Here is a 12,495-nt window from a genome sequence, read left to right as displayed (position 1 = left end):
CGCGCCCTGTATAGCGGCGGCCTGGTCTTGGCGGGCCGCGCCCTGTATGGCGGCGGCCTGGATCGGCGTCGCAGCTGCGATGGGATCTGTGCAGGCTGGGCTGGGCGTCGCTGCAGGGACCGGGTCTTGGTGGGCCGAGCAGGGCATCGCTGCGGCGGCCGGGGCTTGGCGGGCCGAGCAGGGCATCGCTGCGGCGGCCTGGGCTTGGCGGGCCGCACCTGGCATGGCTGCGGCCTGGCTCAGCGTCGCCGCACCGGGCGCCTCTTCTGGGACCGCGGTCGTAGCAGCAGGGGTTGGAGCACTTGCGCTGGCCGGGGCAACTCTGGACTCACCCATCAGTGGCACCATCGGGATCTGAGTCGTCGCCGCTCGATCTGGCAGGCGTCGCGCGGCTCCCTCCTCATAGGTCCGAACCGCCGCAGCCATCTCCAGAAGCTCCGTGCGTCCCTCACTGAGCTGTCGCATGATCCTGGCCTCCAGCTGATCGCAGAAGATAGCAAGCTCCCGGCACCACCAGGCAGCAGAGCCTGGTTCTGGGTATCCACGTCCGGACTCCATCTCTTCTCTCTGCAGCAGCAGGCTTGTGTCTCTCTTTCCTTCCCGCCGTCTCTGGACGCTTCCGCTTTCTTCACAAGCGAGGTCAGAACTCTGCAGGGGATCTCTGGGTAGCCACACCTCTTCGTGGGCGGTAACTTCTTCCAGCGCGGGCTGCTGTTGTTTTTCAGCGCGCTTTTCATGGTGGCAATATGGCGGCGCTTCCAATTTTTCAAGCGGACCGCCCAGGCACATGGTCACCTGTCTGAACAGGTCTAGTCCTTATCCTGTTCACAGCGCCAGATGTGGAGCCCCACAGGTGTTGTGTCGGTGCATTACCTTCAGGGACTCCACGCAGCTGGATCTGTCACAGGTAGGAGATCTTCTTCTTGTCGTGACGCCACTCTCAGTATTGCGGTCAGTGGGGGACCGCCACTGCAGGTTGAGGGACGCCTGGGGCTGATGGTGAGTGCAGTTAGTTGGAATAGCCCCCTGAGAGTGAGGCAAGCCCCAGGGCCCTGTGTAGGTGCGTAGAACTACAAGGCGCAGAATGACTCAACACAGGCAGGATGTCTTCAGGGTTTTTACTCACAGTTGATGGCAGGGTGAGTGACCCGGGCGTAGCTGGGATGAACCAAGTGAGAACCAGGTGTCCTTCAGGCTGACTTGTGAGGGTGACTACTAACTCGCCTTCCTTAGCCCTTGGTGGTTTGGGGTAACCCCGACTTTGAGTCCCTATGGGGGTCACCCAGGGAAGATGCTGCAGCCTCTCTCCCCTTCGTTTGCCGTTTGCTTGTCGCCTGGACCAGGCCACTCCAGCTGCTTGCCTCCTGTGACCTATGGGCCCTAACTGTGGCTACGTGGCTGCGGCTTTTGTGGTGTTGTGGCGTGGGCTTTGAGAGCCCCACACCGGCAGGTTTAGCAAAAGAAAGCTGGATCTATCTCCGCTTCGGGATCTGCCGCCCGTTTGGGCCTGGTACTCTCTAGCAGTCTCCTTACTTCCCACTCCGTGCTCTCTCTCTAGCTGAAGATGGATTTCGGGTAGCACTCCTAGTTGACCGTTCTCCCCCGTCGGTAGCCACTGCGCGGACGCTGTCAGACTACAGCAGCCCACGGGATCTGCTCCTCACTCGAGCTCCCTGGACTCTGCACTGACTGGCTCACTGCCCCTCCTCTCCTGTTCTTGCCTACGCCACCTAGCAACCAGATTCTCTTACCACACCCCTTGAGAGGAGATGGAGGCTTTTGGCCCCCTCCACTATTCCAGTGAAGGTGAAGGCTTTTCCCCCTCCTGGGATCCCCAGGGGTCCTCTCATGGGTACATGTGTGAGACCTGATCACTATGCGCCTGTGTTCCACACCCCAGTCAGCCTTCTGGATTACCTGTATTGTACTGTCCCCAGCATGGGTGCAGTACTCAGTGGTGCCTGACCAGGTCAGGGGCGCCACATGTGCGCAGACCCATTGATTATAATTGGTTTGCGTATGTCAGTGATTCTGGTACGTAGAAAAAAAAGCACAAACGTACCAGAATCACTGACATGTGAAACAGGCCTTAGATTCCCCGGTACAAGACAAAATGTGGTGAAATAATTTCTGCCATAGAAAGGGACGCAGGTATGCAGGAGTATTACCAGAAGCTATTACACAATCTTATATCGGCTTTTCCACTAAACACCAGTGGTGCACAGAATGAATCTCACAGCTTTGTCATGGCTAGGAGGAAATGGTCTTTACTTGTCCGCATCTGAGGGACCGAGGGCTGGCTGCTGTGCTGAGACTGTATTAAGTAGGGTGTCCCTGTAGAGTTGCAAATTTGGTCATATACAAAATGAGTGGAAAAAGGCCAGATGCTGGTGGAAAGGGGAACAGGCGTGTTGGAAAGGGAAAAAAAAAAGTTTGTGTTCGTGGGGTAGGTGGTAAAACAACAGTAACATCTGCTGAAGAAACACCATCTTCCAGCCAAAATAAGATGTCTACTTCTTTCCGTGGACATTTTGATATGATCCGTTTCTTACGGACATGACCATCGCTACCAAATGTAGATAAGGCACCAAAAGATCAGGTGCTTGAATGGATCTCAAATACTCCATCAAGTGGCCTCTCTTCCACCTCAATTTCAGCATCCCAAATACTTCAGTCCTTTCAGGTGTCACCCTAATCACATTTGCTTCATACCAGCTCTCAAGTCTCCACCCGCCCTGCTGAGTATGGGGTAAAAGAGATGGTTGAGTCTACAGAGCTGTTCAGTCACACTATAGCCTGGGAATCAGAGGTCTGCTCCAAAGCTGCAGTGAGTTCAGACAAGGAAATGATCTGCACTGATGCCCAGAAGCTTAGTGATCCAGGCCCAGATGAAGAAGGTTTTGAGCATAATGTAGACCCTCATTCCCAAACTGTAACTCCTCTTGGTGGAGACAATGAGGAACATGCTGATGAGACTCAGATACCTGATGGGAACGACAACTTTACTATTCGGTCAGGGCAGGAAGAGGTTGGCTCTGAGAACAAGGGAAGTGAGAACACACAGGGTGATGATGAGGTTGGAGATCCAACTTACTGTCAACCCACAGTCAGCCAGTCGATGTGGTCAGAAGAGGAAGTGGAGGAGGATGCTACTGACGACGAGGTTAGGTTGCGCCTTCTTGGACAGAGACGGAGTGCTGAGAGTACGTCAACAACTGCATCCTCAGCCACAACTCTGCCTCTGAGCAGAAGTCATGGTGGTTCTGCAGGTTGCATGGGCTCTAAGCCTTGCCTAGCCTGGGGCTTTTTTGACATCGCAAAGGATCACCTATCTGATGTCAACTGTAAGATTTGTCACCAATCTCTAAGTAGAGGCCAAAAAGTCACTAGTTTGAGTACTTCGTCCATGAACCGTCACATGGATAATAATAATAATACTCTTTATTTTTATATAGCGCTAACATATTCCGCAGCGCTTTACATACATCAGCAACACTGTCCCATTGGGGCTCACAATCAAAAATCCCCTTTCTGTATGTCTTTGAAGTGTGGGAGGAAACCGAGTACCCAGAGGAAACCCATGTAAACACAGGGAGAACATACACACTCCTTACAGATGTTGTCCTTGGTGGGATTTGAACCCAGGACTCCAGCGCTGCAAGGCTGCAGTGCTAACCACTGAGCCACCATGCCGCAGTAAGTCACAGTGGGAAGCTCACTGTACTACAATGCGGCCTAGTGTGGCGGGCCAACCACCATCTGCCCCATCAAGTGAATCCGCGTGCTCTTCATCCTCTGTGACTGTGGGGACAGCAGTTACACTTGCTTTTGGACGCAGACCTTCCACCTCTTTACCCGCAACAGGCAGTGTGATTGGCAGGTCGTCAGTTATTTTGGAAGTGGAAACAGCTGCTGGTGTTGAGCTTTCTCACACATCGAGAGCACCATCTTTGGATGAAGGCAACATTATATCTCAGCCTTGACCTTCCTCACAGATTACCTGGGCTAGCTGCAGTTAAAAATTGGCTACTAGATAAACAGGTGGTGTATCTTACTTTACAAGAGTGCTACACCGCTGACTATCAGACACTGATACTATGACCAAGGGATTGCCTAGGCTAGCTGTAGTTATAAATTGGCAACTGGAGACAGGTGGTGTTTCTCACTTTAGAAGAGTGCTACACCACTGACTATCAGACACTGATAGTATAACCAAGGGATTGCCTAGGCTAGCTGCAGTTAAAAATTGGCAACTGGAGACAGGTGGTGTATCTTACTTTACAAAATTGCTACACCGCTGACTATCGGACACTGATAATATGACCAAGGGATTGCCTGGGCTAGCTGCAGTAAAAAAATTGGCAACTGGAGACAGGTGGTTTATCTTACTTTACAAGAGTGCTACACCACTGACTATCAGACACTGATACTATGACCAAGGGATTGCCTGGGCTAGCTGCAGTTAAAAATTGGCAACTGGAGACAGGTGGTGTATCTTACTTTACAAGAGTGCTAAACTGCTGACTATCAGACGCTGATACTATGACCAAGGGATTGCCTGGGCTAGCTGCAGTAAAAAATTGGCTACTGGATAGACAGTAAAAAATTGGATACTGGATAGACAGGCGGTGTAGCTTTCTACACAGGAGTGCTACATTACTGAATACCAGACACTGCTATTATGCCCAAGGGATTGCCTGGGATAGCTGCAGTAAAAAATTGGCTACTGGATAGACATTAAAAAAATGGCTACTGGATAGACAGGCGGTGTAGCTTTCTATCCAATTTATGTATATCAGCTCACCGTGTACAAGCTCACTCCTGGCCTCTCCCTGGAGCACGGACAGGCGCTGCCACAGCTCGATATTGCAAATAGAAGAAAGAAGGAACATCCAGCTCTTCAGGTGAGGAAAGCCATGGTCTTTATTTTAGCATGGAGAAACAACGGATGACATGACTAGCGCAGCACTACTCGTTTCAGGTGAAACAATCACCCTTCATCATCATTTCACCTGAAACGCGTAGTGCTGTGCTGGTCATGTCATCTGTTGTTTCTGCATGCTAAAATAAAGACCATGGCTTTCCTCGCCTGAACAGCTGAATGTTCCTTCTTTTTTCTAGTAGCTTTCTATACAGCAGTGCTACACTACCTGCCCAAAAAGATTGCTTGAGCTAGATTTGGCCAGATGCTGTGAAAGACACTTTCACAGCACTGTCACAGACCTGTCTGGCAAAAATTGCTAGGAACTGCTCTAACCTAGCCCTCAAAAGGGCTGAAATTACAACTAGTCCCTACTTCCTAAACCTATCTCTCTATTAAACTTCATAGCGCACACAGCAGCAGTAACGGTGAGGTGACTGACACACAACTGCAGCACTGAGGTAATGGAAGCGATGGGGAAATGTCCGTGTCTTATAGGGCAAGGACATGTGACATACACAGCCAATGACACATGCCCTTACTTGTGTGCAGTTACTTGTGTAGTTTGGCAAATTCCAGTCTGGCTTTTTTATGGGTTTTTTTCAACAATGGTGTTCTCCTTGGTCGTCTTCCAAGAAGTCCACTTTGGCTCAAACAACAACGGATGGTACTGACTAGAGTTGAGCGCGGTTCGCTGTTCGAGGTTCTCCAGTTCTAGGCTCGAGTGATTTTGGGGCCTGTTCTAGATCGAACTAGAACTCGAGCTTTTTGCAAAAGTTCGATAGTTCTAGAAACGTTCGAGAACGGTTCTAGCAGCAAAAAACAGCTAATTCCTAGCTGGCTTTCCGCTGTAATAGTGTAAGTCACTCTGTGACTCACACTATTATGACATTTCAGTGTATAGTGTGCGGGAACAGCGCCTTCAGATCACTGCTGTTTGTATAATGGCGATCGCCATTTTTTTTTTTTTTCCTTGTCTTCCTTCCCTAAGCGCGCGCGTCTTGTGGGGCGGGCCAGCATGTCAGCCAATCCCAGACACACACACAGCTAAGTGGACTTTTAGCCAGAGAAGCAACGGCATGTGTGATAGGATGTCCATGTCACATGTCCCTGCATTATAAAAACGAGTATCTGCCCGTCCGGACGCCATTATCTCTTCTGCGTCCTTGGTGTCAGACATCACTGTCGCAGCTCCGTCCTTTGTCCTATCGCCGATACAGCTGTATGCGTTCCATACACAGCGCTAGACAGCTTAGGGAGAGCACTTTATATCAGTCCTTTTAAGGGCTCAAACCGCCAGGGTCAGAGCCATAGGTGACAGGTCCTGAAAACAGAGACAGCGTCTGTGTAGCCAAGGTCAGGGATTTCGTAGCTGCATTTCCCCATTAGGAGGAAATAGAAAGGCAGGCTTCCATTCCTCTACCCAGAGCCCCACAATCCTGGCACTGTACCCTCCTGTCCTCTGCACACTCCAACTCTTTTTAACTAAGCCATTATACTAGCAAACAGTCAGTGTACCTAGTGGCATCCTAAACGTGGCTATTGTACTTTTGTGCAGTCACACTAGTGGAAAGATATTTGCAGCACGTCTGCCTGCATTGCACACTCAAACTCTTTTTAACTAAACCATTATACTAGCAAACAGTCAGTGTACCTAGTGGCATCCTAAACGTGGCTATTGTACTTTTGTGTAGTCACACTAGTGGAAAGATATTTTCAGCACGTCTGCCTGCATTGCACACTCAAACTCTTTTTAACTAAGCCATTATACTAGCAAACAGTCAGTGTACCTAGTGGCATCCTAAACGTGGCTATTGTACTTTTGTGTAGTCACACTAGTGCAAAGATATTTGCAGCACGTCTGCCTGCATTGCACACTCAAACTCTTTTTAACTAAGCCATTATACTAGCAAACAGTCAGTGTACCTAGTGGCATCCTAAACGTGGCTATTGTACTTTTGTGTAGTCAAACTAGTGGAAAGATATTTGCAGCATGTCTGCCTGCATTGCACACTCCAACTCTTTTTAACTAAGCCATTATACTAGCAAACAGTCAGTGTACCTAGTGGCATCCTAAACGTGGCTATTGGACTTTTGTGTAGTCACAATAGTGCAAAGATATTTGCAGCACGTCTGCCTGCATTGCACACTCAAACTTTTTTTAACTAAGCCATTATACTAGCAAACAGTCAGTGTACCTAGTGGCATCCTAAACGTGGCTATTGTACTTTTGTGTAGTCACACTAGTGGAAAGATATTTGAGGCACGTCTGCCTGCATTGCACACTCAAACTCTTTTTAACTAAGCCATTATACTAGCAAACAGTCAGTGTACCTAGTGGCATCCTAAACGTGGCTATTGTACTGTTGTGTAGTCACACTAGTGGAAAGATATTTGCAGCACGTCTGCCTGCATTGCACACTCAAACTCTTTTTAACTAAGCCATTATACTAGCAAACAGTCAGTGTACCTAGTGGCATCCTAAATGTGGCTATTGTACTTTTGTGTAGTCACACTAGTGGAAAGATATTTGCAGCACGTCTGCCTGCATTGCACACTCAAACTCTTTTTAACTAAGCCATTATACTAGCAGACAGTCAGTGTACCTAGTGGCATCCTAAACGTGGCTATTGTACTTTTGTGTAGTCACACTAGTGGAAAGATATTTGCAGCACGTCTGCCTGCATTGCACACTCAAACTCTTTTTAACTAAGCCATTATACTAGCAAAGAGTCAGTGTACCTAGTGGCATCCTAAACGTGGCTATTGTACTTTTGTGTAGTCAAACTAGTGGAAAGATATTTGCAGCATGTCTGCCTGCATTGCACACTCCAACTCTTTTTAACTAAGCCATTATACTTGCAAACAGTCAGTGTACCTAGTGGCATCCTAAACGTGGCTATTTGACTTTTGTGTAGTCACACTAGTGCAAAGATATTTGCAGCACGTCTGCCTGCATTGCACACTCAAACTTTTTTTAACTAAGCCATTATACTAGCAAACAGTCAGTGTACCTAGTGGCATCCTAAACGTGGCTATTGTACTTTTGTGCAGTCACACTAGTGGAAAGATATTTGCAGCACGTCTGCCTGCATTGCACACTCAAACTCTTTTTAACTAAACCATTATACTAGCAAACAGTCAGTGTACCTAGTGGCATCCTAAACGTGGCTATTGTACTTTTGTGTAGTCACACTAGTGGAAAGATATTTTCAGCACGTCTGCCTGCATTGCACACTCAAACTCTTTTTAACTAAGCCATTATACTAGCAAACAGTCAGTGTACCTAGTGGCATCCTAAACGTGGCTATTGTACTTTTGTGTAGTCACACTAGTGGAAAGATATTTGCAGCACGTCTGCCTGCATTGCACACTCAAACTCTTTTTAACTAAGCCATTATACTAGCAAACAGTCAGTGTACCTAGTGGCATCCTAAACGTGGCTATTGTACTTTTGTGTAGTCAAACTAGTGGAAAGATATTTGCAGCATGTCTGCCTGCATTGCACACTCCAACTCTTTTTAACTAAGCCATTATACTAGCAAACAGTCAGTGTACCTAGTGGCATCCTAAACGTGGCTATTGGACTTTTGTGTAGTCACAATAGTGCAAAGATATTTGCAGCACGTCTGCCTGCATTGCACACTCAAACTTTTTTTAACTAAGCCATTATACTAGCAAACAGTCAGTGTACCTAGTGGCATCCTAAACGTGGCTATTGTACTTTTGTGTAGTCACACTAGTGGAAAGATATTTGAGGCACGTCTGCCTGCATTGCACACTCAAACTCTTTTTAACTAAGCCATTATACTAGCAAACAGTCAGTGTACCTAGTGGCATCCTAAACGTGGCTATTGTACTGTTGTGTAGTCACACTAGTGGAAAGATATTTGCAGCACGTCTGCCTGCATTGCACACTCAAACTCTTTTTAACTAAGCCATTATACTAGCAAACAGTCAGTGTACCTAGTGGCATCCTAAACGTGGCTATTGTACTTTTGTGTAGTCACACTAGTGGAAAGATATTTGCAGCATGTCTGCCTGCATTGCACACTCAAACTCTTTTTAACTAAGCCATTATACTAGCAAACAGTCAGTGTACCTAGTGGCATCCTAAACGTGGCTATTGTACTTTTGTGTAGTCACACTAGTGGAAAGATATTTGCAGCACGTCTGCCTGCATTGCACACTCAAACTCTTTTTAACTAAGCCATTATACTAGCAAACAGTCAGTGTACCTAGTGGCATCCTAAATGTGGCTATTGTACTTTTGTGTAGTCACACTAGTGGAAAGATATTTGCAGCACGTCTGCCTGCATTGCACACTCAAACTCTTTTTAACTAAGCCATTATACTAGCAGACAGTCAGTGTACCTAGTGGCATCCTAAACGTGGCTATTGTACTTTTGTGTAGTCACACTAGTGGAAAGATATTTGCAGCACGTCTGCCTGCATTGCACACTCAAACTCTTTTTAACTAAGCCATTATACTAGCAAAGAGTCAGTGTACCTAGTGGCATCCTAAACGTGGCTATTGTACTTTTGTGTAGTCAAACTAGTGGAAAGATATTTGCAGCATGTCTGCCTGCATTGCACACTCCAACTCTTTTTAACTAAGCCATTATACTTGCAAACAGTCAGTGTACCTAGTGGCATCCTAAACGTGGCTATTTGACTTTTGTGTAGTCACACTAGTGCAAAGATATTTGCAGCACGTCTGCCTGCATTGCACACTCAAACTTTTTTTAACTAAGCCATTATACTAGCAAACAGTCAGTGTACCTAGTGGCATCCTAAACGTGGCTATTGTACTTTTGTGCAGTCACACTAGTGGAAAGATATTTGCAGCACGTCTGCCTGCATTGCACACTCAAACTCTTTTTAACTAAGCCATTATACTAGCAAACAGTCAGTGTACCTAGTGGCATCCTAAACGTGGCTATTGTACTTTTGTGTAGTAAAACTAGTGGAAAGATATTTGCAGCACGTCTGCCTACATTGCACACTCAAACTCTTTTTAACTAAGCCATTATACTAGCAAACAGTCAGTGTACCTAGTGGCATCCTAAACGTGGCTATTGTACTTTTGTGTAGTCAAACTAGTGGAAAGATATTTGCAGCATGTCTGCCTGCATTGCACACTCAAACTCTTTTTAACTAAGCCATTATACTAGCAAACAGTCAGTGTACCTAGTGGCATCCTAAACGTGGCTATTGTACTTTTGTGTAGTCACAATAGTGGAAAGATATTTGCAGCACGTCTGCCTGCATTGCACACTCAAACTCTTTTTAACTAAGCCATTATACTAGCAAACAGTCAGTGTACCTATTGGCATCCTAAACGTGGCTATTGTACTTTTGTGTAGTCACACTAGTGGAAAGATATTTGCAGCACGTCTGCCTGCATTGCACACTCAAACTCTTTTTAACTAAGCCATTATACTAGCAAACAGTCAGTGTACCTAGTGGCATCCTAAACGTGGCTATTGTACTTTTGTGTAGTCAAACTAGTGGAAAGATATTTGCAGCATGTCTGCCTGCATTGCACACTCAAACTCTTTTTAACTAAGCCATTATACTAGCAAACAGTCAGTGTACCTAGTGGCATCCTAAACGTGGCTATTGGACTTTTGTGTAGTCACACTAGTGCAAAGATATTTGCAGCACGTCTGCCTGCATTGCACACTCAAACTTTTTTTAACAAAGCCATTATACTAGCAAACAGTCAGTGTACCTAGTGGCATACTAAACGTGGCTATTGTACTTTTGTGTAGTCACACTAGTGGAAAGATATTTGAGGCACGTCTGCCTGCATTGCACACTCAAACTCTTTTTAACTAAGCCATTATACTAGCAAACAGTCAGTGTACCTAGTGGCATCCTAAACGTGGCTATTGTACTGTTGTGTAGTCACACTAGTGGAAAGATATTTGCAGCACGTCTGCCTGCATTGCACACTCAAACTCTTTTTAACTAAGCCATTATACTAGCAAACAGTCAGTGTACCTAGTGGCACCCTAAACGTAGTTATTGTACTTTTGTGTAGTCAAACTAGTGGAAAGATATTTGCAGCATGTCTGCCTGCATTGCACACTCAAACTCTTTTTAACTAAGCCATTATACTAGCAAACAGTCAGTGTACCTAGTGGCATCCTAAACGTGGCTATTGTACTTTTGTGTAGTCACACTAGTGGAAAGATATTTGCAGCACGTCTGCCTGCATTGCACACTCAAACTCTTTTTAACTAAGCCATTATACTAGCAAACAGTCAGTGTACCTAGTGGCATCCTAAACGTGGCTATTGTACTTTTGTGTAGTCAAACTAGTGGAAAGATATTTGCAGCATGTCTGCCTGCATTGCACACTCAAACTCATTGTTACTAAGCCATTATACTAGCAAACACTGAGTGAACTTAGTGTCATCCTAAACGTGGCTATTGGACTTCTGTATAGTCCCACTAGTGCAAAGATATTTGCAGCACCTCTGCCTGCATTGCACACTCAAACTCATTGTTACTAAGCCATTATACTAGCAAACACTGAGTGAACTTAGTGTCATCCTAAACGTGGCTATTGGACTTCTGTATAGTCCCACTAGTGCAAAGATATTTGCAGCACCTCTGCCTGCATTGCACACTCAAACTCATTGTTACTAAGCCATTATACTAGCAAACAGTCAGTGAACCTAGTGGCATCCTAAACGTGGCTATTGGACTTTTGTCTAGTCACACTAGTGCAAATCTTTGTGCAGCACCTATGCATGACACCCTCCTGCTCTGTTTTTAATAAGCTATAATGATAGCAAAAAATACTGCCATTTAGTGGCATCATAGAACTGGCTGTTGTATTCCATTAGTGCCCCACTGGTGCCAAGCTATTTCTAGCACCTGTGCATGACACCCTCCTGCTCTGTTTTTAATAAGCTATAATGATAGCAAAAAATACTGCCATTTAGTGGCATCATAGAACTGGCTGTTGTATTCCATTAGTGCCCCACTGGTGCCAAGCTATTTCTAGCACCTGTGCATGACACCCTCCTGCTCTGTTTTTAATAAGCTATAATGATAGCAAAAAATACTGCCATTTAGTGGCATCATAGAACTGGCTGTTGTATTCCATTAGTGCCCCACTGGTGCCAAGCTATTTCTAGCACCTCTACATGACACCCTCATGCACATTTTGCTACGCTAATGTTATAGCAAACTCAGGGAATTCATTGCTGCATTTGATAATTCGGAGGGATAGAAAGTGAGGCTTCCTTTAGCTTTTCCTTCTGTTCATAGACAGCATCTCCAAGTTCACACCCGAAGAGCAATTTCTCCTCCACGTCTAAGTGTGGAGAGGCAGCTAGTGCGCATGCGTGTGCCGATTTACCCCAGCTGCAGCCTAACTACAGTGTTTCACCTAGTGAGTATGCTCAGCCTGACAGTGCCATTCCTGACGCTAAGTCTTCATTTCGGGATACAGCGCATGCTCCCACACTAAGTGTCAAAAGCCTCTTTGCACAGGTACTTGCATTCTGTGCCGGGTCTAAGTCCTGTTTGGTGCCTAGACACCATGCTAAAGCTGATAG

This window comes from Anomaloglossus baeobatrachus, chromosome 3 (assembly GCF_048569485.1).
Source record: "Anomaloglossus baeobatrachus isolate aAnoBae1 chromosome 3, aAnoBae1.hap1, whole genome shotgun sequence".
NCBI lineage: Eukaryota > Metazoa > Chordata > Amphibia > Anura > Aromobatidae > Anomaloglossus > Anomaloglossus baeobatrachus.
Note: the sequence above shows the minus strand (reverse complement) of the source record.